This window comes from Anolis carolinensis, unplaced genomic scaffold, assembly GCF_035594765.1.
Source record: "Anolis carolinensis isolate JA03-04 unplaced genomic scaffold, rAnoCar3.1.pri scaffold_11, whole genome shotgun sequence".
NCBI classification, from domain to species: Eukaryota; Metazoa; Chordata; class Lepidosauria; order Squamata; family Dactyloidae; genus Anolis; species Anolis carolinensis.
The window spans coordinates 4,733,182-4,750,500 of record NW_026943822.1 but is presented as its reverse complement, the minus strand read 5'-3'; the positions used below and the strand labels follow the sequence as shown (position 1 = coordinate 4,750,500).

The 17,319-nt window shown below is 38.1% G+C and overlaps 1 protein-coding gene across 6 annotated transcripts in view; it reads left to right on the top strand.

Annotated features, from left to right (window-relative positions):
- Positions 1-17,319, top strand: part of ntrk3 (neurotrophic receptor tyrosine kinase 3) — a 707,738-nt gene that overhangs the window by 481,408 nt on the left and 209,011 nt on the right. The window lies entirely within an intron of this gene.

Sequence of the window (17,319 nt, the reverse complement as noted above, 5' to 3'; positions counted from 1 at the left end):
TTATTGCTGTTATTATTATTATTATTATTATTATTATTATTATTATTATTATTATTAGCATTGAGGCTGGGTGGCCATCTGTCAGGGGTGCTTTGCTTGTGCTTTCGGTGCACAAAGGCAGAAGGGGATTGGACTTAATGGCCCAAAGGGTCTCTTCCAACCCTCTTTTTATTGTTGTTGTTGTTGTTGTTGTTGTTGTTATTATTATTATTAGCATTGAGGCTGGGTGGCCATCTGTCAGGGGTGCTTTGCTTGTGCTTTCGGTGCACAAAGGCAGAAGGGGATTGGACTCAATGGCCCAAAGGTTCTCTTCCAACCCTCTTTTTATTATTATTGCTGTTGTTATTATTATTATTATTATTATTATTATTATTATTATTATTATTATTATTATTGCTCGGTGGTCAACTATAGTCCGGCCCTCTAATGGTCCGAAGGATTGTGAACTGGCCCCCTGTTTAAAAAGTTTGGGGACCCCTGCTCTTGAGCTTTGCTTGGGGCTTTCAGATTTATCTGGGAATCAACTACTCAAGGTAGAAGACTACAACAAAAGCCATCTCCTTTCCATTGTTATGAGCAGGTCTGGAGATACCTGCAGCAAGAGCTCAAGCACTGTGGATAATGGGGAAAGGAGTTAAATATCTATCTCGGCAGATGGTCAAGTTTCATGTTTTGTTGACATTGTATAGAAGTGAGATAACAAAAAAAGAAATGGCCTTGCAACATAGGCAAGGGCTCCAATCTGTTCTTAAAAATTGATGAAAAAAGAGTTAGTACAGACCACTGGAGTCTAAATCCAATCGATCAAAATACATAGCAGTTGGATTTAGTCCCTGGCTTATAATTCATCCTTTGGGTTCTTGTGTGGGAATGCCATTGTATCCCTGTGAACAGTCTACTCTTTCCATTAAAATAACAAACACCATCAGGTGATGACTCACGCTTTCCCGTTAATCAGGAGAACTTTGTAATCGATTGCAATGCAAAAGCTCATAATACCGATCACCACATATGTCCTTAGCTCTCCAGACTTTCCAGAATGGCTCTAAACCAAACCATATGAAAGGTTCCATCACCTCTTTCTCACTCATCTCATATGCTTCCAACTCATGTGCTTGTCACTTTCTGTGTTTCTTCGTGGAGTAGTGGGGTGGATGACTGTCACCATGCTTGTAGTTCTGTCTGCCGAAAAGTCTATATAGAATGTGTGGTTTGGAAGACACATTTTCTATAGGGTTTGTACTGGGCTGAAGTCAGAGTTTCTAAAACTTTTCAGTAAGACTGACAACCGTCCTGTTTAACCTTTATTTGTCTGCCTTAGAAGTAAGCCTAGTTGAATTATGACATTTACCGTCAGGTAGATCTATGTTGGGTTGCATACTTGGGTGGTTTATTCAGTAGACATTTATTTATTATTTATTTACAGTACAGTAGAGTCTCACTTATCCAACACTCGCTTATCCAACATTCTGAATTATCCAATGCATTTTTGGGCTCGGGCTGTGGCGCAGGCTGGAGAGCAAGCCAGCTGTAACCAGCTGCAATGAATCACTCTGACCAGGAGGTCATGAGTTTGAGGCCCGCTCGGAGCCTATGTTTGTCTTGTCTTTGTTCTATGTTAAAAGGCATGTTAAAAGGCCGGCAGAACGTTGGATAAGCGAATATGTTGGATAATAAGGAGAGATTAAGGAAAAGCCTATTAAACATCAAATTAGGTTATGATTTTACAAATTAAGCACCAGAACATCATGTTATACAACAAATTTTACAGAAAATGTAGTTCAATACACAGTAATGCTATGTAGTAATTACTGTATTTACAAATTTAGCACCAAAATATCATGATATATTGAAAACATTGACTACAAAAATGCGTTGGATAATCCAGAACGTTGGATAGGTGAGTGTTGGATAAGTGAGACTCTACTGTATTATCATTATTGCATTTATTATTTTACTCTATTTATTATTACATTTATTATTTTCCTGTATTTATTATTATTGTTGTTGTTACATGTATTATTTTACTCTATTATTATTAAAAGGATGCATAAGTGCATTGACATTGAAGAAGATGAGAATAATCAGAGTTGGACAGTCTTATCTTAAATTTGAGCTTTATGTAAATATTCTAAAACGTTTAACCTACTGATGCCTCAATTAATGTAATTTTATTGGTATCTATTTTTATTTCTGAAATTTACCACCCTCGGCTTATACTGGAGTCAATGTTTTCCCAGGTTTTTTGTGGTAAAATTAGGTGCCTTGGCTTATATTCGGGTCGGCTTATACTTGAGTATATACGGTATTTATTTCTATAGTCAGCACATCTTTAAGTTGGGATTGCACTATGAATTGTTCCCGGCTCCTGCCCACAATCAGAAATTGCATCATGAAATGAGAGATCTGCATAATACTTTGTGATCTATTGGATTGAACCATATGATGAAATCACTGAAAGCAAACAAGGTCAGTTGAAACATAGCAGGAGATATAGTCACAGAGTGTTGGGTGTGTACTATTAAAAGGCAGACTTTTGCCACCATTCAATGTTATTTAAGGTGTTTTTGAAAAGTGAGGTCACATTTCAGTTCAGCCTTGAATAAGGAACCAATTAAGGAGTCTGAAATTTTACGTTTGGAGGCTGTTGTGGTTCTGGTATGCTGTTGAAACAGGGAATATACTGTAACTGAAAACCTTAAAATACGGTCTTTTCTTCTAACCGCATGTGGAATGACAACATGGTATGTGCTTTCACACTTCTTCAGCATCTCAAAATAGTGTCTACATTGAAAACTACAGTAGAGTCTCACTTATCCAACATAAACGGGCCGGCAGAACGTTGGATAAGTGAATATGTTGGATAAAAAGGAGGGATTAAGGAAAAGCCTATTAAGCATCAAATTAGGTTATGATTTTACAAATTAAGCACCAAAACATCATGTTATACAACAAATTTGACAGAAAAAGTAGTTCAATACGCAGTAATGCTATGTAGTAATTACTGTATTTACGAATTTAGCACCAAAATATCATGATATATTGAAAACATTGACTACAAAAATGCATTGGATAATCCAGAACGTTGGATAAGCGAGTGTTGGATAAGTGAGCTTTTGAGTCCTAACACACAGTGGTGTCTGGTGGCTCCAGAAACAGTGGAGCCATGGATTTCTTTCACATTTTGTTCCAAACAGTAAGTGGGCTGTTCATGGTGTTGGACCTGTTTTGGAGACAAAGTTCAGTTCTTCTGATAGCTCACTTAAAGTTTAGACTGAAACCTGGAATGGGTTCATTGCTCACAGAATTTGGAGTCACTAGGTAGTCATTTCTCTCTCCCTGTAACAGACTGAAAAAGAATAAAACAAAAAATGATTATTCCAAAAGAACTGAGGATGGATTGCTGGAGACAGATGAAAATGATAAGCAATAGTTGAAAGCAGTGGCTACAATTGGTTTTTAATATTGATATACTGTATTTTATATGTTGTGTGGCACCATTGTGTGCTATTTGTAGGCTGCCCCGAGTCCTTACGGGATATGGTGGTAGGGTAAAAATAAAAGATTATTATTATTATTATTATTATTATTATTATTATTATTATTATTATTATTATTTTATGACACAGCAAACAAGATAGATATGCTGGATTTTGTATCACAAAATCACAAGTCGAACACTTCCCAAGTGTCTAAGACTGTGTGATGTATTTTCGGATGATGCGCGCAGATCCCAGTAGGGTGGCCTTTTGCAGTTGGCAGATCGTAATTTTGTCAATGCCTATTGTTTCCAAATGCCGGCTGAGATCTTTTGGCACGGCACCCAGTGTGCCAATCACCACCGGGACCACCTGCACTGGTTTCTGCCAGAGTCTTTGAAGTTCAGTCTTGAGGTCCTGATAGCGGCTGAGTTTTTCCTGTTGTTGTTATTATTATTATTATTATTATTATTGTATGACATATTGTAGCGGCTGAGTTTTTCCTGTTGTTTTTCGTCAATGCGACTGTCACCTGGGATGGCGACATCAATGATCCAAACCTTTTTGTTTTCCACAACTGTGATGTCTGGTGTGTTGTGTTCCAGAACTTTGTCAGTCTGGATTCGGAAGTCCCACAGTATCTTTGCGTGCTCATTTTCCAATACTTTTGCAGGTTTGTGATCCCACCAGTTCTTTGCTGCTGGGAGGTGGTACTTTCGGCATAAGTTCCAATGAATCATTTGGGCCACATAGTTGTGCCTCTGTTTGTAGTCTGTCTGTGCAATTTTCTTACAGCAGCTGAGGATATGATCAATGGTTTCGTCGGTTTCCTTGCACAGTCTGCATTTTGGGTCATCAGTTGATTTTTCAATCTTGGCCTTAATTGCATTTGTTTTGATGGCTTGTTCCTGGGCTGCAAGGATCAGGCCTTCCGTCTCCTTCTTCAAGGTCCCATTCATGAGCCATAGCCATTATTATTATTATTATTATTATTATTATTATTATTATTATTATTATTATTTTATTATGACACAGCAAACAAGATAGATATGCTGGATTTCGTATCACAAAATCACAAGTCGAACACTTCCCAAGTGTCTAGGACTGTGTGATGTATTTTCGGATGATGCGAGAAATATATACTGGAATTCGTTTATTATTATTATTATTATTATTACAATGCTGAACAGTATTCTTTTTGATATTTCAGAAAAATAGCACGCCTTTCCAATCTAAACTCTCCAGATATTCCTTCCTCTTATTACTGATGAGCCCCAATTTAAGGGACAGCCAAAAACCCTATGTTTATATTCTCCTACCCTCCAGCTGTTCTAATTTGGCAGAGATAGTCCCAGTTAAGCCTCCAATGTCTTTCTTCCTCCCACTTCCTCCCTTTTCTGTAGCTTATTCCAGTTGTTGCAACCTGAATTCAAAATGCAAGAAGTGTTTGAACTCAACAAATTAAGGAGAAGAGGGTGGGCAGATCTTTGCCATCCTCTGTAGACTCAAGCAAATGCACAACATTGCAGACTCTCATAGCTTATACAGTAGAGTCTCACTTATCCAACATAAATGGGCCGGCAGAACATTGGATAAGCAAATATGTTGGATAATAAGGAGGGATTAAGGAAAAGCCTATTTTATTTATTTATTTATTTATTACATTTATATCCCGCCCATCTCACCCCGAAGGGGACTCAGAGCGGCTTACAAATTAAATTTACATACAATATTATATTATTAGCATAGCACAATACTGGCAATAAATTACTATATTGTACTACTAGCTGTGCCCGGCCACGCATTGCTGTGGCGAAGTATGGTGGTATGGGAAATAAAGTATTGAGGAATTGGTGGTAGTTAAAGTAAAGGGTAAAGGTGTGGAGTCCAGATAATCCAGTTAAAGCAGATAATATAAGATTATATGGGTTATATGGCTGTGTGGAAGGGCCTTGAGTCTACACTGCCATCTAATCCAGTTAAAATCAGATAGTTTGTATTTTATAGGCAGTGTGGAAGAGGCCTAACTCTGCCTGTCCCCTGGGCTGAGTGCGTTGCTAGGAGACCAAGTGGGCGGAGCTTAGCCTTCTAACTGGCAGCAATTGGATAAAAACAATTCTTCCTCTCCCTCTAATTAGGACTTTATTTTTCTTTTCTTTTTGTTGTATCAACCTAGAGGCGTGGATGATGGGTTGTGTTGTCAATTTTCGAGGTTGTGGGGTGTTTAGTTTTGTTGTTTTGGCGGTCGCCAGGATTCCATCACTCTTTTATATATATATAGATATCAATATATTGTAATATTATTATTAATATTACATATAATATATAATATGTAATTAACATTATTATATTGCATTATTAGTATTGTATTGTATTACAAAATAATATTATTAATATTATATGCATATACAATATATTAAACATCAAATTAGGTTATGATTTTACAAATTAAACACCAAAACATCATGTTTAACAACAAATTTGACAGAAAAAGTAGTTCAATACGCAGTACAGTAGAGTCTCACTTATCCAACATAAACGGGCTGGCAGAATGTTGGATAAGCGAATATGTTGGATAATAAGGAGAGATTAAGGAGAAGCCTATTAAACATCAAATTAGGTTACGATTTTATAAATTAAGCACCAAAACATCATGTTATACAACAAATCTGGCAGAAAAAGTAGTTCAATACATAGTAAAGCTATGTAGTAATTACTGTATTTACGAATTTCGCACTAAAATATTATGATATATTGAAAACATTGACTACAAAAATGCGTTGGATAATCAAGAATGTTGGATAAGCGAGTGTTGGATAAGTGAGACTCTACTGTAATTCTATTTAGTAATTAGTGTATTTACGAATTTAGCACCAAAATATCACAATGTATTGAAAACATTGACTACAAAAATGTGTTGGATAATCCAGAATGTTGGATAAGCAAGACTCTACTGTATATTATTTTCCTGTATTTATTATTATTGTTGTTGTTACATGTATTATTTTACTCTATTATTATTAATAGGATTCATAAGCACATTGACATTGAAGAAGATGAGAATAATCAGAGTTGGACAATCTTATCTTAAATTTGAGCTTGATGTAAATATTCAAAAACATTTAACCTACGGATGCCTCAATTAATGTAATTTTATTGGTATCTATTTTTTATTTCTGAAATTTACCACCCTCGGCTTATAATGGAGTCAATGTTTTCCCAGTTTTTTTGGGGGGGTAAAATTAGGTGCCTTGGCTTATATTCAGGTCGGCTTATACTCGAGTATATACGGTACTTATTTCTATAGTCAGCATATCTTTAAGTTTCTTCCTTATGAATAACATTTTTGTCATCTTGAACACTATCTGATATTGCTTGGTCACATGTGTCTGGGTTTTTATCTGTAAACTATTGGGGAGCATGTAGCCCCCAAATCTCTGAAATGTGTAGTAAGGTCTTACGAAAACAAAGTGACAACTGTCGTCAACTTCATCCTATCCTCAAATGATGGCAAATCCCCTTTTGTGCTCTAGGCTCCATAGCTGGGGCTGAAAAGTCTAGAGCTAGTGCATTAATTGCGGCAGCACTTCAATCACCAGACCAATGGGCTGTGACTATTTAATTGCATTCCACTTTCACTTTAATTATAACATATTAATTGGCACCTCTGCATGGAGGAGCCTGGGTATATCTGTTTTAGCAATGGAAACCATTAAAGGGAAACCACAGCGAAATCAGGTTGGTTTGTTTTTTCTAGGTCAAAATTCATCCTCCACTCCCTTCTCAATTTATTCCTAGAATGCACTTTGTAGAGTGCTTTCTGAATTGTGTTGGCTTGGTATTTTCTTTTGCTGTCATCTGTGGCATTTATAAAGCCTGCCAGCTGACTTGCTTATGTAAATGACATGGTTGACTCAGTGGGTTCGTGTTTGTAGGATATTCTGACACGCCTGGAATGCCAGGAATCCTGCGAAACTCAGATGTGTGTTAGATTTGAAAAGCACACATAGAAACACACCCAAGTGACAAATGAAGACAATATGCTGCTTTTACACACTTCAGTCCTGGGATAGGGAAGATACAGTTTGGCCATATTGAGAAAACCTCAGATCTGCAGAATCTGAACAGGACTACAGTAGAATCTCATTTATTTATTTATTTATTTATTTACAGTATTTATATTCCGCCCTTCTTTCTCACCCCGAAGGGGACTCAGAGCGGATTACAATGAACACATATATGGCAAACATTCAATGCCAACAGACAAACAACATATATAGACAGACACAGAGGTATTTAACTTTTTTTTTCCAGCTTCACGATTCCGGCCACAGGGGGAGCTGTTGCTTCACCATCCACTAGTGGCTGTACTTCCTCATTCCATTCCTCGTGTTTTGCTGGCAGTTTTATGATGTTGTAAATTAGTTAAATTAGCCTCCCGCATAAAGCATACCTAAATTTCCCTAATTGACAGATGCAACTGTCTTTCGGAGCTGCATAGGTCAACAGCAAGCCGGGCTATTTATGGTCGGGGCTTAACCCGACCCGGGCTTCGAACTCATGACCTCTCGGTCAGTAGTGATTTATTGCAGCTGGTTACTAGCCAGCTGTGCCACAGCCCGGCCCTATCCAAGCTAAACAGGCTGGCAGAATCTTGGATAAGCAAATATCTTGGATAATAAGGAGGGATTAAGGAAAAGCTTATTAAACCTCAAGTTAGGTTATGATCTTACAAATTAAGCACCAAAACATCATGTTATACAACAAATTTGACAGAAAAAGTCGTTCAATACGCAGTAATGTTATGTTGTAATTACTGTATTTACGAATTTAGCACCAAAATATCATGATATAATATTGAAAACATTGACTACAAAATGCCATGAATAATCCAGAACCTTGGATAAGCGAGTCTTGGATAAGTGAGACTCTACTGTATTGACAACAAGGCAACTTCAAGGAATCTTATTCATAAAGATGCCGTAAGTCAAAGCCTACTGGACAGTAGATAACAACAAGGGAAAGTATGCTTTGTTTGTTTCTCTACTTTGCACTCCTAAGTCTTTGTGACACCTTGAAAATTCCAGCCATTCCCCAGTATTCTTAATGGGTAAATCCCTCTTGCTGGAGTGGTAGGTTACATTTCAATCTATTTTTAATGTAAAAAATTACAGTTGGAAATGAACCAGAAATAGAAACAAGAATCAGACTTCTATCACTTGTGTTTATTTATTTATTTATTTATTTTCAGTATTTATATTCCACACTTCTCACCCCGAAGGGGACTCAGGGTGGATTATAATGCACATATAAATGGCAAACATTCAATGCCATTAGACAACATGACATATATAGACAGACACAGAGGCAATTTAACATTCCAGCTTCCGGCTTCCTGAAGGTATGCTCAATTACGGCTACGTAATCTTATTAGTATTAAGACCCATTGGCTCACATCAGATATAATGGGGGAGGCACTCCTCTCCCAGACTCAGCTTAGGGAGTAGTTATTGTTATTTCTATTAATATTATTATTAACACCCATTGGTGCACATCAGCTGTAATGGGAAAGCAGCCCTCTGTCAGTACTTGCTTATTGTTACGGGACCGAAACGAAAGGAAAACGAAAGCAAGCACAAAAATTGTGCGGCTTTCATTTTCGTCTCATCTCTCGTTTCCCACGAAAATGTCGTCATTCGTTTTGTCTAGACGAACGGTTGAAACGATAGCACGAAGGAAATGAAGGAAGTATTTTCGTAGACATCTCTAATATTAAGATCCTTTTCTATAACATCCTCGGTCCATGTGTTGCTCTGGTGATCAAAAGAGAATGATCCTTGAGCCTGCAGCAAAGCAAACTGGGCATTTGTTGAAATTTAAGGAAAAATGATGGAAAGGGACAAAGGATTGTAATGATGCCGAGTGATATAAGACATGTGATAGTGATCACGAAAGAGACTTTGCTTTCTCTGTAATTCTAAGAGATGTTAGAAGACCAGGCCAGGCAATTCAATGATCCAATTTTATTGGGGGGGGGGGGGGGGTGAGGGAAGCATTTTTGTCTGTCACCCCGCTAGACCATAATCTGTAGGGAATGATAGCTCCAATCTCTTATAGTCTAATACTAGCTGTGTCCGGCCACGCGTTGCTGTGGCAAAGTGGTGGTGGTATTGGTTAAAAATTGTTGTGTAATTTTTATTTGACGTTATTTGTATTTTTTAATTAATTTTGTTGTAAGTTGTCTTTTTATTTATTATATTTTATTATTTTCTTGTATAATTTTTAGTTATTTTTTGTTATTATGGTATTTTATTGTATTAATTTTTTAGTGTTTTTTATTATTTTTTATTGGGTTTCTAGGAGACCAAGTTGGAGGAGCTTAGCTTCTAACTGGCAGCAATTGGATAAAAGCAATTATTCCTCTCTCTCTAATTAGGACTTTATTTTTCTTTTCTTTTTGTTGTATCAACCTAGAGCCGTGGATGATGGGTTGTGTCATCAAATTTTGAGGTTGGGGGGCCTGTAGTTTTGTTGTTTTGTGGGTCGCCGTGATGCCAACACTTTTATATATATAGATAGAAGATGGTAGGATTAAGCCTAGTAAAAGTAGTAATAATGTTACAGCATAACAATTTGAGCAACTATAATGTGACTAGCAAATAATAAAGACATACAATGGTGAAAGCTTAACGCCTGAAACAATGACAGCAGTATGGCTGTATCAAAGAAAATGTAATTGAGCAAATGCAGAATAATTATAAACCTTTTACACTCCCTCTGGCTTTCTGTCTTTCAGAAGAAGCCTTTATGTATCAAAGTTTTTAAATGCGGAAGAAGAAAGGCTGTGCGCTTAGACGATATATAAATCGAATGATTAATGCATGAGCCAGAGTGAAAACCACACAGATTAGAACAAATTTCCAGAAACAAGTTGAATTGCCATGTCAACTTTTCAGAAATTGGCCCAATGCAGTTGAAGCTATAATTTCCATTCGTATTTTTTTTCTACATTGACTGAATCAAAGACAAATACAGTATATACAGATTAGAAATCCAAATTTCACTGAAATAAAATATAATTCTTTCCACCTCCGCACAAGGGCATAAGGAATAAGGGAAAATATCTCAAGTTCCCTTGTCTGCCAGTTATCGATTTTCCATTTCAAAGAGATGGTTCGGAAGCCAGCTTCTGCTCTAAGCCCGTCAAAAGTCAGGTTCCTTTGCCATCAAGAGAAGTCTGCAGATCCCAATGAAGTGTGACATTGCAAAGAGAAGGTAAGAAAGAACAAAAGAACGAGAGGGGATATAAATGGAGGGGTAAGATTAGGAGAGGAAGAGAGTAATGTCCTTCTTGCACTCCAAGGCAGCGTGAGCACTGGAAACCAAACAGAGACCAATAATCATATAATATCTTTATTAAAACAAGTATAAATTCAGGAAAGAATAAGTGGAAAGGGTGAGTGAGCAATATTCCTTTATGATATGGTATGAATTAGTCCAAAGAGTTGAAGAGATATGTCCAATATTATTGTCCAAAGTCCAGAAACTGAAACATGCTCAAAACTGTTGGAAAGTTCTTGAGCGGGGAAACAACAAGAAAGCAGGAGTGAATAACAAGGTCCAAAGTCACTAGGAAGTCTTGGATATCAAGGCAGGCAGAGGACGAAGCTAAAAGCAATCCGGGTTCAGGAACAAGGCAAGGATGTGAATTCACTCCGGATTAAATCGGGAGTCGCGGCTCGGCTTGGCCTCCAGGAACAGGAGACTTGGCTTGGTGAAATCAGGGAACTGGAAACGGTGAAGTGTTCTCAGACGTCACTACGTTGGCACCACAAATTGTTCACAGTGCAAGACACTTTTATGGAACTTAGATCTAATCACAGCGAAGGGAAACCAACTCCCCAAAGGTTCCCAAGGCAATTTCCTATCCATTATCCCCTCTAGATGCCAAACGTTGACTCCTTCGAAGCTCCTGTTTTTCTGATCTCTGGCGATGCAAAAACTCCCTTCTGTTAAAGGATACATTCCCTGGGGAACTCGGGACATCTGGTTCTACCATGGGAGTCATGTTTTCAGTATCTCTCCCAATTAAGGAAGCATCGGAGCTATCCACAGCTGGGGTCTGTAATTGAAAGGAGCTCGAAGAACTGGGTGAAAGGTCAGAATAAGCTTCATCCTGGTCAAATTTCATTTCTGAATCAGGTTCAGAACCCAAAGGTGGCTGGGGTATAACAGTCCTCCACTTTGGCTGTTCCAGTTCCACTCATGTTTTTACTGTGCAATCTCTTTGGTTCCTTCTCTGTCTCATTAAAGTTTAGTGTCAATTAAAACTGGCCAGCAATTAGGGCTGTGAGGTGTCTCTTATTTGAAATGCTTTCGCTTATTTGAGGGCCAAAATTCTTGATCATGATAGAGCAAACGAGAGAACAAATGTTATAAGGGTTGGGAGTTCCAGCTCCATATGCATTCTACATTTTGAGGGGTGGATCTTTCCTGAAAACAGCAATGTTTGCATCACTAATTTAGGAACGTGATCAATATGTCAACTTTACAGGGAAATACATGGCTAGGTTAACTGAAATCAATACTTTAATTTGGTATTTAGGTAGAATACAAACTTGTTAATAGCCGTTTCCTGATAGTCAGTCGGGTATGTTGTGAATTTTGGCTGTCCCTCGTTGCTGTTTTGGAAACCTTGCAACACTATTTATGTTTGGATCAAATGTTTCTAATTATTTCTTTATTCTCTCATCACTTAGATGTTCTCTATAGACATTCAAAAGTCACATTTATGTGCCTTAAGTTCACTGTTGGAGGCATGGAGATAAATCTCTCTGTCTTGGGTCATAATTTGTCTTTATTCATTTTTAGGTTTTAGTCATTAGAAGTGTTTTGAAAACAAACTTTACCAGGCAGAGCCCAGGCATTTTGTGTTGTCTAATAACAGGCAGAGTATAACTAAATAAGCCTACTATTTTGTCATCATTTTGTAATAATGACTTTGTGTTGACTACTAACACACACAGTATAGTTAAACAAGCCTACTACTTTATCATCATTTTGTCATAAAAGCATATTATTTTGTTATGAAAGCTTTAAAGAAAAAGATATCCTTACTTCACATTTAAAATCATAGAGAAACATTAGATATTCTACAGAGTTAGATGGAACAGTTTGTTAAATTGAGTCCACCTAATTATTCAGTTAATATTACTAAGGTTTCAGGGCAGGAAAAGTAGATGGAGGAGGTGGTCCAACCTTTAGTTACCTGAGGGCCAATCAAACTTTAGTATGAGGGCCAGAGACATTCCAGAAAGAAAATGAATTACATAATTAATATTGAATTACATAATTAAAATATTAATATTTAATTACATAATTAAAATATTTTTCCAGTAAGAAGGGCAACGGCCAACAAAAATGAATTGATGGGCCGCATGCGGATCACGGGCCACAGGTTGAACCACATTGGCTTACATCATTCTTGCACCAACCTTGTTTAACATCTTTACTAATGATCTACCACAACCACCACTCACAAAGAGTTTGATATACACTGATGTCCTTAGCTTTGAAACCCTCGAAAACCAACTTCTGAGTGCCCTGAAAGATCTCTCCAGCAGCTACTACAAAATTAACCACCTGAAGCCTAATCCTGCCAAGGCACAAGTGTGTGCTTTCCATCTGCGTAATTGTGAAGCCAACAGGAAACTGAAGGTTACAAGGGAAAGCCAAGAGCTTGAACACTGTTTCCATCCTAATATCTTGGTGTCATCTTAGATCGAACACTAACATTTAGGAAACACTGTGAGAACATCAAGCACAAAGTAGCTATAACATCTTGCGGAAACATACTAATATTCAAAATGAATAAGAACATCAGCCCTGGCCTTGTCTTACTCAACTGCTGAGTATGCCTACTCCATCTGGCAAAAATCCAATTGCTTCTCTAGGAGAAGTTGAGCTTGAGTGAGCCATCAACAGGATTCTAGCTGTTGGCCTGCCATTCAACAACTGAGTTAATAAATGTGTTCAGGAAGCACATACGATGTAGGATTCTTCCACACAGCCATATAACCCAGAATATCAAGGCAGAAAATCCCACAAAATCTGCTTTGAACTGGGTTATCTCAGTCCACACTGCCATATACTTTAGTTTAAAGCAGAAAATGTGGGATTTTATTCAACTGTGTGGAAGGGGCCTAAGTCAGGCTCCTGGTACAACGTGACACCATTTACATGGCCTGAAAGTGTTGCACCTCAGAATAATTCACCTTGACACCAAGTCACACACAACAATCGTCTTTTGTAATTTTATTAAGCTAAATCACAATATATATAATCAAAGCAGGTAGAAATAAAGATCCCAAAGTAGTTGCAAAAAAGTCAGTAAATCCAATAGTCTTTAGTCAAAAAGCATGAGTCCATTTCCAAAGAAAGAATAGTCAACTGGTTGCAAGGATTCAAGAACAGGAGAATTTCCAAGGCCTGAAGACACATCCACTCTGATGAAGCGAGAATTTGCTTTGACAAAGAATTGTCTCCAAACACACACTTTTAAAAGCAACCCAAAAATGCATTTCTCTTCCCTTCAGAGGCCTCCCGTTTTCCAGCTAATCTCAGGCTGCACCTAGGCATTCCTTTCCATTGCAAGTGATCTGCTCTAGATAGTAATGGCGCTCATTGATTGTCAAGGTCAACTAATTCATTATCTTGCACCTGAATAGGAGCCTGAGAAAAAGCCAGTTTCCAAGAATTTGGTCTAAGTAACAGAAATGAATAAAGGATCATCCTGCATAAAAATCTATTCCTGATTACTTTGAAAAATTCTTTCAATTTCAAGCAAGCAGGGATTCATTTTGTTGCTGCTATCAAGACATCCTGGAGGAGTCATATACTCTTTTTTTTTTTGAGGAGTCAGATACTCTTAGCAATCTGCTGTAAATGATGCAGTGAGCTACCCTTTGATCCAGATCTATTGTCTGCCCACTTTCTAAATAATGTCATACTTTTAAATTTAACCACTTACCGTGGTAGGCGGGAATAAGTAAAAGTGTGATACAAATTTCTCTGCACATAAAAGAAACATAACCCAGTTGGTTAATCTAGCCAGCTGAGCCTTCTGAGGGTGAAGGATATGTTGACATGGGTTACTGAGCTTAAATGGGAAGAGAGAAAACTCTATATGTTTAAATGCTCTATTAATAGTACCTTGGCATGATATAGATTTCTGTCACCTTCTGTACTAACAAACATCACTTATCACTTTGTGGGGAGAGGAGGGAGACATGACAGATGTTTATTCCAGTCCACTTAGTGCAGTGCAATGGAATAGCTGATGAAAGGCAGGCAGCAGGTTTTCTGCAACTTCCTAAGGTACAACACTACTTAAGTACAAATGAGCCTGCCGTTAATTCTTGCTAATGAATATTTTGCAATGTTAGGACTTCCGGAAGATGCTGTTTGCCTTTGTGTTGGATTTGTGTGTCAATCCTGAACCTTTGTCAAGTGTGGGTTTAATTGCTGCTGTCAAATTCAGTGAGCATGTGTATTTTTGGCTAGAACAAGAGATGCTAACCAAAAGATGGTCTCTAATTTACAACTTAGTTTCTCAGTAGATTTTGTTTTAAGAAATCCATTAATTTCTGGCCTCAGCTCTGAGATGTAGAGCCAAACTGGGATGGCACTTGAGTGTTGGCTAAAATTCTGGGTGACCAAAGTCCAAATCCCCACTCCGCCATGGAAACCCATTGCCTCACTTTCAGCAAGTCACACTCTCACAGTCTTAGAAGACCATGAGAAATCTCTGAAAAAATCCTGCCAAAAATAACTCTGACTGTAATAGGGTTGCAATAAATTGGAGTTGTATGCCGTCACACCCAGGCACCTTTTAAAGCTTTAAGATGTGCTTCTTCCTTTGCCCAGATGAACTGCGGGGGCTTTACTTAGAAGCTCTGGAAATCCCAGTAACCAAAGGCACTTCAAGTTGAAAAATCAAACAAAATTTTATTTTCACAAAGTCCATGGCAGACTTGGCACACATAGTTAAGGTTGCAAATATAAATAGTCAACTTATAAAACCTTGCAGATGTTCCTTTCTTGCTTTTCCCCTGGTTTAACTTCCTCCAAAGGTGAAGAGATCATGAGATCCTCTTTACCCTAGCCCTGAGCTATCAGAAAGAGCAGATCTATCACTATCTAAGCTCAAAGCTAGTTTTTGAGGCGAAGTAGGTAGAACTTCTTCCAGTGGCAGAGAAATCCTGAGATATTCTCTGCCCCAGTGCTAAGCTACTATTTTTAAAAAGATCAGGTCTTTCCCTATCTATGCTCAGCACTGGTTTTAAAGGCAGAGGTCAATACTTACGATGGCTTTGTCAGAGTTGGCCTGGCTTGACCACACAAGCACATCTGAGTTCTTTCTTCTTCAGTCTAGAAGGCAAGAGGCTTCTCAAAATGGAGCCTTCTTGCCCCAAGAAAAGGGGCGGTCTCCAGAACAAAAAGATACATTTGCAAGCTACAAGCAGCAAAGACTTTGCTGAGCTGGCTACAAACTCTACTAATGGCTAACTATCAGAGTGCTGCAGAATCTGCAGCAACCCTGGAACAAATGCAAACAGGTGCTATTTCTACAACTATGGGTAGCTTGTAAAATCAAACTCCTGGGAGACGGAACAAGTTGAATTGTAGTAATTTGAGTCTTGGCCTAAGACTCAGGGAGACAAGGGTTCAAATTCCTGCTTATCCATGGAATCTCATTGGGTGGATTTGGGAAAATCAATCTCAGTGGAAGGCAATGGCAAACTCCTTCCAAACAACTCTTGGCAAGAAAAGTTCATGACAGGTATACCTTAGGTGCCCTCTAACTTCTATTGAAAGGCAGCTTTACTATAACTCTAGAAAATTTCACTTCCTCAGTTTTATTATTCATTACCAGGGGTTGCATCCCTGGTGAATAATCAAACCATAATGCTGGAAGGGGCTTCATGGGCCATCAAAACCAGTCTGCTGCTCAATTCAGAACTTCCAGGTAGCTGTCCAAACTCTTTTTGAAGACATCCAGTGAAGGAGACCATGTGCTCAACCACCTTCCCATGCAATTGCTTCCATTGGCAAAGCACTATGGAAGCAAAAAAATCTGTTTACAGTTCTGCATGCCAAGTATTCCTTAGGTGTGTTGTGGTACCTGCTATTTTTTGTCACCGGCACCGACACATCCTCAACCCCATTAACAGGCTTAGGTCCACAACAAGGGCGGAGAAGACCTCCTTCTGAAAAGCATTTTTATAAACTCGTTTATTATATTCTGCCCTTTACATAATTGCATTTTCGGAGTAAGTAATTACATGTATTTACACTAATACAGTAATTAAATGTAATTACATAAAATGAAAACATATCCACACACCCCAAGGGCATCACAGTAGGAGTAAAGACTCCTACAAAAATCATGCATTTTGTTTGAGAAGGGCAACTTCCAGTTTAAACAGCACATAGGAAAGAATACAGGGCTGGTGGTGAAAGCATTTTGTCTAGCGATGAAGTCCAACGGAGGGAAATCCTGTCACACAAGACGTCGTCACTCTAGTCTTGTGTGAGAGGCGAATTTTGCAGACATAGCTTCCTGAAAAGTTAGGCCATCATCTAGAATACATACGTTTAAGCTGGGATGCCTGCAAGCAGATGAATCCTTTCAATGTCTATGACTTCTCTCCCATTTATTCCTGCGCAGCTGGTAAGTTTGGTAAGCATGGCGATCTAGATACCTGGGATTCTTGGCTGTGTAGAATACAGTTGTATTAGTGTTGATGGTCTCACAGTCCAGACAGGGTTTCTGAATGAA